At 35.0% G+C, this 10,974-nt stretch overlaps 1 pseudogene; it reads right to left on the minus strand.

Annotated features, from left to right (window-relative positions):
- Positions 1 to 454: 454 nt before the first annotated feature.
- Positions 455 to 1,429, minus strand: LOC123251597 (annotated as a pseudogene).
- Positions 1,430 to 10,974: the final 9,545 nt, after the last annotated feature.

Below are 10,974 nucleotides of genomic sequence, written 5' to 3' on the forward strand. Positions count from 1 at the left end.
TTAATTTTCCTTCATTTTTTCAGCTAATCATTCCATTAAAAAATTAGACTGCTCCAGCTTTTAGAGATAACATTTAATTTATAACCTTTACTAGTAACCATCTCCCAATCATGAGTTAGCAATTAATCTGAAGATTATTAATGAGTCTGGATGCATATAACCTTAATTAAAACTTGTACTTTGGCATGGAGAAATGAACTTTTGCAGGAATAGGAAACATTAGAATTTCAATGAAGTGAATTTTTTTTTGCACTGAATGTGATGCCTTTATTGATGGTACACAAGATAGGACTCTATACTCCTCTCCCCCAACCCCTACTACAAGGGTGCTTTGGGGCAGGGATGGGAATGGGGCATGGGATCCCAAGCATAGGGACATAGGTTATGGATGTGGGCTCCTGTATGGTAGAACTACTCTTTTTTGGCTGGGGATGAGGATCAATGGGGTTCCACTTTACTTCTTGGAGGTCATGTACATCATGAGGTCTACTACATGGTGGCTGTAACCAGTACTCCTAATGAAGAAATGAGCTTGACAAAATGGTCATTGAGGGCAATGACAGTGCTAGCATCAAAGGTAAAGCAGTGGGTGTGACTGTTAAAGTCACAGGATACAACCTTGTCCTCTGCATAGCCCAAGATGCCCTTCAAGGATCCCTCTGCAGCTTGCTTCACCACCTTCTTAATATCATCGTATTTGGCAGCTTTCTCCAGGCAGCAAGTCAGATCCACCACAGACAATGGGAGTAGGAATGGGGAAGGCTATGCCTGTGAGCTTCCTGTTTAGCTCAGGTATGACCATGCCCACAACGATGGCAGCACCAGTGGTAGCAGGGATGATATTCTGGGCAGCACCATGCCCATCACACCACAACTAGCCAGAGGGGCAATCTACTATTTTCTGTGTAGCAGAAATGGCATGGACTGTGATCATGAATCCTTCTACAATGCCAAATTTGTCATGAATGACCTTGGCCAAAGGGCTGAACAGTTGGTAGTGCAGAAGGCATTGCTGATGATCTTGAGGGAATTATTATATTTCTCATGGTTCACCCCCATCATGAATACTGGGGCATCAGTAGAAGGGGCAGAGATAATGACCTGCTTGGTTTCACCCATCAAGTGAGTCCCAGCATTATCCATGGTGGTAAAGATGCCAGTGGCTTCCAGCATCTCCCCATTTAATATTGGTGGGATCCCGCTCCTGGAAGATGCTAATGGCTTTTCCATTGATCACCAGCTTTCCATTCTCTGCCTTTATATTGCCTTTGAACTTGCCATGGATGGAATCATAGGAACACGTAACTGTGTAGTTGAGGTCAATGAAAGGGTCACTAATGGCCACAACATCTATTCCATTGGAGCTGAATGCTGCCCTGGCCACCAGGCATCCGATAGGGCCAAATCCATTGACTCCAACTTTCACCATCTTGTTTCAGGGATGTGACAGCAGCTGAAGATCATGGCAGCAAGCTTGGAAGAAGAAATGAGAACCAATGAAGTGAAATTTTAAGTGAAATTTTGTAGATCACACACAATGATCCTTCAATAAAACATGGAGACAAAAGTTCAATATTAAAAAATATTAACAAATATCTAAAGAAATTTCATCCTCATAATACAAAATAAATTGATGCAGCTTTTTTAAATTATGTATATCAAATTTACTTTTGTTATCAGGGATGAATGTCAACTCTGTTAGAAAAGCAATGTCTGAATTACATTACACATTTCTATAATTTCTCACATATTGAATAAAATAATTCTTGGGAATTTTTTTCCACCTCATGTAAGTAAATATTTATTGATAACTATTCATTATCTCTGTATATCCGTGGCCTATTCAGGAGTAAACTGATTTCCTCATTTTAATTTGATTGTGTAGATTGGCAGAACCAACCAATCAACCTCCTCTTTCCTCCCAAATACTTAGATGATAACAGATATTTAATTTGTCATTAATGACTGACAAAGGTGAGGATGTTTTGCTCAAGCTCAGGCCTTTCCTCTCTTTGAAAAAAGTTGTCCATTATTAGTTTTTATATCACTCTTGTTTGGATATCTTGACTACTGACTCAACCTTTTAATTGAAATTCCATAACCTCATTGTTATTATATTTTTATAATAAAATTCCACCTACATTTTCTACTTTTGCCATGTGCTATTTGTCAATCTAGACTTTTATATATGAACTATGTCTACCTTTCATGAATTATCTTACTGAATACTCTTCTCTATCCAGTGCTGGAACTCATACTACTGTTTATAACATGCTCTTCACCAGTACCATGGAAGACTCCTGTCTAACTAGGCAAAGGTGGCATGTTTGTCAACTGTGTAGAAAATAGATATCTGGGAAAAATAACTAGCACATTGGATAGTAAAGTCATGATTCAAAAAGTTGCTGACAACCTATAAGAGTTAATCTTGGAGGCTGCAGCTAGGTGGCTCAGTATATTAGGAGGCAAGCCCATAGATAGTAGTTCCTGGGTTCAAACCTGGCTTCAGACAGGTCTTAACTGTGTGACCCTGGGTAAGTCATTTAACCCCATTGTTTAGTCCTTTCCACTCTTCTGCCTTGGAACCAATACACAGCATCGATCCCAAGACAGAAGGTAAGAGTTTTAAAAAAAAAAAGTTAATCTTGGGGTAGCTGGGTGGCTCAGTGGATTGTGAACTAGGCCTAGAGACAGGAGGTTCAAATCTGGACTCACACACTTCTTAGCTGTGTGACCCTGGGCAAGTCATTTAACATTTCTTGTCTAGTCCTTACTGCTCTTCTGCCTTAGAACCAATACACAGAATTGATTCTAAGATGAAAGGCAAGGGATTTAAATAAATAAATAAATTTTTAAAAAGAGTTAATCCTCCCACCCTTACCAATCTTCCACCTATGAGACAATACACCGAAGTACAAGGGTTTAAAAAAAAGAGTTAATCCAATTTCAGTTATATTTAACAAATATAATATATTTATTCATCATTATGTGGTAAAATGATTTACTCTATATAAAAAATGTCTGTAGTTTTTTAACCTATTTACCATGTTGTCTAAAACTGTCAGTCAGAACTCTTCCTTTTTTATAGTTAAGAAATGTTAATATTTTAAATAACTATTTTAAAAGGTTCAGCCTAGTGTTTCTTTATAGTTTTGTATACTTTTTTCTAAGAATCTTTTCCAAATTTTTAGCTTTTTTTTTACTATTAGTAAACTGAAAGATAATGCTATATGGTATAGGTATTAATTTGTTTAAATGTGGTCTTCTCATTAAACTTTAATTTAAGCTTGGAAAAGAAGATATTGACAATCTAGAACATTTGTCCAAATCTAAAATGCTAATTAATAAAGATAAATGTAAAATCCTATCTTCATGTACAAAATATTCTGATATTCTTGAACAAGAAGGCAAACTAGACATTGAAAGAATCCACAGATCAGCCCCTACATTAAATCCCCAAAAGACAACTCCCAGAAATGTTATAGCAAAATTCAAGGGCTTCTAGGCCCAGGGAAAAATACTGCAAGTGGCCAGAAAGAAACAATTCAGATATCAAGGAGCCCCAGTCAGGATTATACAGAATCTGGCAGCTTCCACACTAAAGGACCTCAAGCCTTGGAATATGATATTCAGGAAGGCAAGAGAACTGGGTCAACAGCCAAGAATCACCTACCCATCAAAAGTGACTATATACTTTAAGGGGAAAGTATGGGCACTTAAGAAAATAAATGTTCCAAGCATTCCTAAAGAAAAGACTAGAACAAATGGAAAATTGGATGTCCAAATACAAAATTTGAGAGAACCATGAAAAGGTAAATAAAAAATTAAAATTAAGGGTTTCATTGATTATATTCCTATATTGAAAAATTATGTAGACCCAAAATGACCATACCAATGCAACTATCAATAATATGGAAATAAGCCTTGATTAATGACACATGTTAAAACCAGCGGAAATGCATGTTGGCTGGGGGGTGGGAATTGGGGGATATTAAGAGGAAAGTAAGAACATGAATCATGTAAACATGGCAAATTTTTCTAACAAATTTAAAAATTTTAAATAATAAAATTACATCTGTAACTCTTAAAAATTATTTTCCTTATTATAATATAGAAGAAATATACATAAACAGAAGTTGTGGTCTCAAGCTGTTAAGGATGATATGTAAAAAAAAATAATTAGGGTAAAAAAAGATTGTACTAGAGAATCTTGAAGGAAGAGGTAAAATAGGGTAAATTATATTACATAAAAAGGTACATTGGGTGTGTAGGGGAATACTATTATAAGAAGGGAAGGAAATGAGTGGTTACAGGTAATAATTAAACTTTACTCTCCATAGAATCAGATCTGAGTGGGAAGAACATCTAGATTCATTGGGGTATAGAATTCTATAGAGAACAGAGAATTAGAAAAGGAATAACAAGGGAGGTTGTGGGAAGGGTGAGTATTAAAGGGGAGGGAAAAGTTGGTAAGAGGTGATCTAAAGTTCCTAAAGAGAAATAAGAGAGGAATGAGAAGTGAAGGGATGGGAAGGAAATTAAAATAAGGGTGGGGAAAAGGGAGACTGATTAAAAGCAAAACACTAGTCTAAAAGGAAATAGTGAAAGTAGAAAGGGCATGACTAAAAGAGGAAATCAAAATGATGGAGAATATACAGGTGGTAATTATAACTTTGAATGTAAATGGGATGAACTCACCCATAAAAAGGAAGCATAAAGCAGAGTGAATTAAAAACCAAAATCCTACTATATATTGTCTACAAGAAACACACATGAGGCATATAGACACATACAGGGTAAAGGTAAGAGGCTGGTACAGAATTTATTGGGCATCAACTGAGAAAAAGAATGTAGGAGTCATAATCATGATATCTGACAAAGCCAAAGTTAAAATAAATGTGATTAAAAGAGATAAGGAAGATAGTTACATCCTGATAAAAGGCAGTATAGACAATGAAGAAATATCAGTACTTAACATGCATTCACCAAATGGTATAGCTTTCAGATTTTTAAAGGAAAAACTTTTGGAACTTAAGGAGGAAATAAATAGTAAAACTATACCTGTGGGAGACCTCAACCTTCCTCTATCAGATCTAGATGAATGAAATCAAAAAATACATAAGAAAGAAGTAAGAAAGGTGAATGACATCTTAGAAAAATTAGTTAATAGATAGATATATGGAGAAAAGTATATAGAGATAAAAAGGAATATACCTTCTTTTCAGTAGCATGTGATATATTTACAAAGATTGACCATATACTAAGACATAAAAAACATTGCAAAAAATGTAGAAAGCAGAAATAATAAATGCAACTTTTTCATTTCATTTTTTTAATTTTTATTTTTTAGAAAAATTTTCCATGGTTACATGATTCATTTTCTTACTCTTCCTTTCATACCCTTTAAGTCCCCCTCCCCCCTGTAGCCAATACACATTTCCACTGGAAAATGCAACTTTTTCAGATAATAATGCAATATAATTATAATTAGTAAGGATCCAAGGATGTAATGGGCAAAGCCCAAGGACCTCCATGGAGCAAAGCTTTTGAGGACACAGACCCTCAGTAAAACCAAGGCCATACCTCAGATGAAGTTAGACACATAGCTCACTCCTCACCTGAGTCCCCTAAGCCTCTCCTTTCCACTCCTCCCATCATAACTAAATGTTCTTTAAAAACTACTGATGTATGCATTTTCTGGGAATCTGAATTGGATGGTTACATATTGATATATTGATTTATTAGCCTATAGAAAACTCTGTCTAGATTTGATCAGGTAAAACAAATCCATTGTACCACCTTGTAAATCATTACCTTGTCATTGTGTATATGAACATTTACCTAAGCTCTCAGCTTGTTTCTGCCTCTCTATAATATAGAATCCACAATCAATAAACTTTACCATTATTTAGCAATCAGTTTGTCTCTGCTCCTCTTGATCCCAAGTATATTTCTCATATCTCCCACACCTTCTTTGGGACCCTTCAATAATCGGTGTGAGCAGGATCTATCAGGGTCTACACATGGAGAAGCAAATTAAAACATAATTGGAAGTTAAATAATTTTATTCTCCAAAACTGGTTTGTTGAAGAACAAATCATAGAAATAATTACTGATTTCACTGAAAAGAATGACAATGAGGAAACAAGATGTCAAAATTTATGGGATACAGCAAAAGCAGTACTCAGGGGTAAATTTATATCCCTGAGTGCCCATATTAACAAAAAATAGAAAGAGGTGATTAACAAATTGATTATACAACTAAAAAATCTAGAGAAAGAACAAATTGAAATTCTTCTTCCTGTTTCTAGTCCAATTAGGTCATGGGTAATTACTTTCTTTCCTACTAGATTCTCAAAGACTTTTACAAAAATTCCTTAAAGATATGAACATTAAAATTATTGTTCACAAAAGTATGTTTAAAAATGAAATATATTGGACTCCAACATGCAAGTAGAAGGCAATAAAAAAATCAATCTTTTTTTTCATTTCAAATAGAAGCTTATTTAGTCCTTAGAATCATACAGATAGTATCATAAATATTATATATTTTAAATGCATAAACACATACACACACAAATACACATAAGCATCCTGAAAAAAACCTCTAATTACTACATAAAGGCTATTAAAAAATCCTTACCTTTTATGTTAGAATGGATATTATGTATTGTTACCAAAGTAGAAGAATGGTAAGGGGAAGACAATGGTGTTTAAGTGACTTGCCTGGAGTCAGTCAACTAAGAAGTATATGAGATGAGATTTGAACCCAGGACCTCCTATCTCTAGGTTTAACCTTCTATCCATTGAGTGATATAGATGGCCTCTCTCATAAAAGCCACACTAAAGAAATGTAATATTTTGCATTCATGATATGCTTAAACTTATTCAGAAATAACCCATTCTTTTCCAAATGTAATAAATACTTAGTAAAAAAAGAAACTTTTCCGAAATGACTTTTTCATTAATGTACACTCTAAAATACAGAAATGATTCAGCATATAAGTTAACTTAAAAAACACACACACTAGTTTAGTGACCTTTATTTTAACAGCTTTTGCCATTTTTATTGTCTGTCAGTGCCTTTGAACTTTGGAGATGAATAAGCCCACAGTTAGTGAGTCTTTCAAAGATATTTCCTTTTTGCCCTATCCTGAAGACTCACATACTGATGCAATTAACTAAGGTAATTGTTACCTGCCTAAATAGATGAGCTACATACCAATGCTCAATGAGGTTCGTAAAACAGGTGGCCCAGTTTAATCAGCTTAAGGAACTCATCCAAAACCTTTTACCAATCTGATAACATCTAATGTTTCAGTCTGCATCATTTTCATACTGTAATAAAAGCAGTCTCTTGAGTCTTGAACTTCATTAGAAGTTTAAGTGGTTTTTTTTTCTCTCTTTCTTCTTTACTTAGAAGATAAAGGTTTAGAAATCTTTTCCTAAACTTGATTTTGATGTAAACTAATCTGAAAGAAAAAGACAAAGGAAAAGCATTCAGTTTGGTAGGGGCATATATTAATGCAGCAGATTTATTCTTTCATATGAATCAATACTTTAACTAATGAAATATAGATTGAGTAGAAAAAAGGAAGATGACAAAAATTACATAAAAAAGGATTGTAATGAAGTCAATTTATCTCTAGAAATATGCTATAGCTATTAGAGTATGGACTTCAATGCTAAGATACCAATAAAAACTGTGTGAGGCCTAAGTGGAATTCAACTTTGGAAAGGTAAAGGTTGACCTAAAAATTAGAACTTCAGACAATGTCAGCACAATCTTTCATTTTGTTCATTCAGTCAACAAAAATTTATTTAGGTATACTGTGTATTGAACTCTGTCCTCAGAACTGGGGAAGTAAAAGAGAGAGATAAAAGTCTAGATAACTAATGATCTTACCAATGTAAAAAGCAACTGGTTTTGGAATCAATGACCCTATCTTCAAACACCAGTTCTGCTGCTTAATGTTTGTGTGACCTTGGCCAAGTTGCTTGGTTTCTCTTGCATTTTTTCCCTTATTTAAAAAAAGAAACAAACATTAAAATTGATAATCTCTGGGATTTATTCCAGCATTAATGTCTATTAATTTATGGTAGTTACATATCACTGGAGGCATGAAATACAGATTCAACTATGATATACTTGTTATTATAAGGAAAGTACATTGGAACAAAATTAAATATTATCTGAGTGCTTTCTCTAGTTATTAAAAGATGGACATATAATCATATTATTATTGTTGTGAGTTATCTCAGGAAAACTTGAATTCCTCGAATCACAGAGGAGAGCACCAAGGCTCAAGGAGGTAACTTTACTTATCCAAGGTTAAACAATATTAAGGAAGTCTTTAAGGCTCTATGTGTAAAATGCTGAAATATATATAAGGTATAATCTTTATCAAAGTAATTTATAATTTAATAGGATAGGACAAGCAAACACATATCAATAAATCAAGGTGGGATAAGTAAAAAAGAGAAAAGGAACAAAATACCAACGGGAGTAGAAAAGTAAGCACTAGCACTCAGTTGATACAATGAAAACTGTGAAAGGAAATCTTGAGGATTAGTCCTTGAAGGATGATTTTGGGACTGGTAAACAAATGAGTCTCAGAAGACCCATTAGAGACCTATAGGACAGCATAAGCATTGCTAATAGCTGACATTTTAATATTTACACACAATTTATACATACTATCTCATTCAATCTTCACAATAACCCTGTAAAGTGGGCAACACAGCAATTATCATCACCCTCTTACAAAGGGAGAAGTGAATTTCAGAGAAATCCAATGACTTGCTCATGATAACATGGTTAAGTATCACAACATGAGATAATTAATTAATGTAGGTCTCTCCTGAATCCAAGTCCAATAGTCCACTACACTCTAGTGTCCCTCAAAAATGAAATAATCAGAGGTAAGTAGCATTCTTCCTAAGTATTCTATAATCATGGTATATTCCTCAGACTTTTTAAGGTTTACAAAGATAATTTTTGTTTGTTTTTATTTATTGACCTTTTGGGGTAGAGTGAAGGAAGGTTAACATATAGGAAATAAAATAAATGTTTGTTAACTGAACAAAAATAAAATTTAACTTAAAAAAAGGCCCAAGTATAAGAGAATCCTGTATTCTCTGAGTTGGAAGTGACCTCAGAGGTCATGTAGTTGAACTTGGTAGAATTCCTTTTATAACACTCCAATAACTGATAAATCATTTTTACTTCAAGCTCTCCAGTGAAGGGTAGCCTATTATTTAGTTAGCCAGCCCATTCCTCCCTTGAGAAGCTCTAATATGCAAGAAGAAAAGCATGAGGTGTGTTCCATGACCAGAAAAAATAAAAAAGCAAACAAGTAGAGGTAAGGTATGAGGTGGAAAACTATTGAATGAGTTAGGGCCATCTCTACTAATAGTGCATTATAATACCCATCTTTCCACAATCCATCCAACATCAAGTCCTCTTTTGCTAAATTTATTGCTGAGTATTTCTAAATGTTAAGTCTGATCCTCTTTGGGTAGTAATAGTTGTTTTTTCCTCACTCCCTCTCTACCTAACACAAAATAGCAAAATGGAAATGTTTTGTGTTCCATCCTTCTATCACTTCATGACTCTGTGCACCATAGCACAGCAGACCCAAGGAGCTTATCTTTTGATGTCATATTTTCTAGCATTTTAATACTGTCCCTGGGGTTTTCTTGGCAAAGAGACAAGAGTATTTTTCCATTCTCCTCTCAGGTGGTTCATATTTTGTCAGAATTCTCTACAATGACAAGTCCATCTTGGGTAGTCCTGCATGACATAGCTCATAGTTTTATTAAACTACACAAGCCCTCTCCACCACAACAAGGCAGAGATCCAGGGAGGGGATGATGGGGATATTTTGTGACAAAGGTATCAGGAATTATCAGAGCATCTGAATTAGAAGCTTTGCCACGTTACTCTTTCTACAAAGTTTGCTAAATCACTTAACCTCAAGTTCCTCAACTATAAAATTAGAGAGATGGGCTAGATGACCCTTTAGAAACATTTCAGCTCTAGATCTTTGTTCCTTTGAAGTGAATACAAAGTCATTGATGACAGAGAGTACTAAAATCTGAGACGGATCAGGAAAAAGGCCAATTTGGAGGGTTTGGACCTTAGTTGACTTTTGAATGAAATTAGACATTCCAAATGGAAGGAAGAGGAGGGTATGCCTTCCACGTACAGCAAACACCTATATAGAAGCAGGTATATAGCAAAGGAAGTGACATATATAAAGAACAACAAGACAGTTTGTCATGAACCAGAGTTCACATGATGAGAAATAATATGGAATGTCTAGAAACTGGCTAATGCTTGACTGAAAGGGAATTTACATTTCTAAAAAAGGAGTTTGTTTTTAATCCTAGAAGCAACAAGGAACCATTGTACTTTTTTTTAAACCCTTACCTTCTATCTTATCAGTCCTAAGAAAAGTGGCAAGTGCTGGGCATTGGGATTAAGTAATTTGCCATAGCTAGGAAGGTCTGAAGCCAAATTTGAACCCAGGCCCTCCTGTCTCTAGGTCTGGTGTTCTGTCCCTTGAATTGCCTGGCTACTGTTACTTTTTGAGCAATAAATCATCACTGTCAGATCTCCTATTATTTTTGTCAGTCAGGTGGACAGTGTGCTGGAGATGGGAAGAAATGAAATGCAGGGAGACCAGTTCATAGAAAGGACCTGAACTTGTTTAGTGTCCATTTGAGTCAAGAGGGAGTAACACATACGAGAGGTATAAAATAGTAATCAGTGGGACTGATGCTAGGGGAAAAAAAGCTCAGTAGAAGACAGAGGGCATCACCTTGGACCATATGAAGAAAAAAGTATGAGAGAGAAAGTCTCAGAGGAGTCATGTCAACTAGGCAAGATTAACAGCAGGGAAGAAAGTCAGAGGCTGGTCTAGTACACACACACACACACACACACACACATACACACACACACACACAAAC

This window comes from Gracilinanus agilis, chromosome 6, assembly GCF_016433145.1.
Source record: "Gracilinanus agilis isolate LMUSP501 chromosome 6, AgileGrace, whole genome shotgun sequence".
NCBI lineage: Eukaryota > Metazoa > Chordata > Mammalia > Didelphimorphia > Didelphidae > Gracilinanus > Gracilinanus agilis.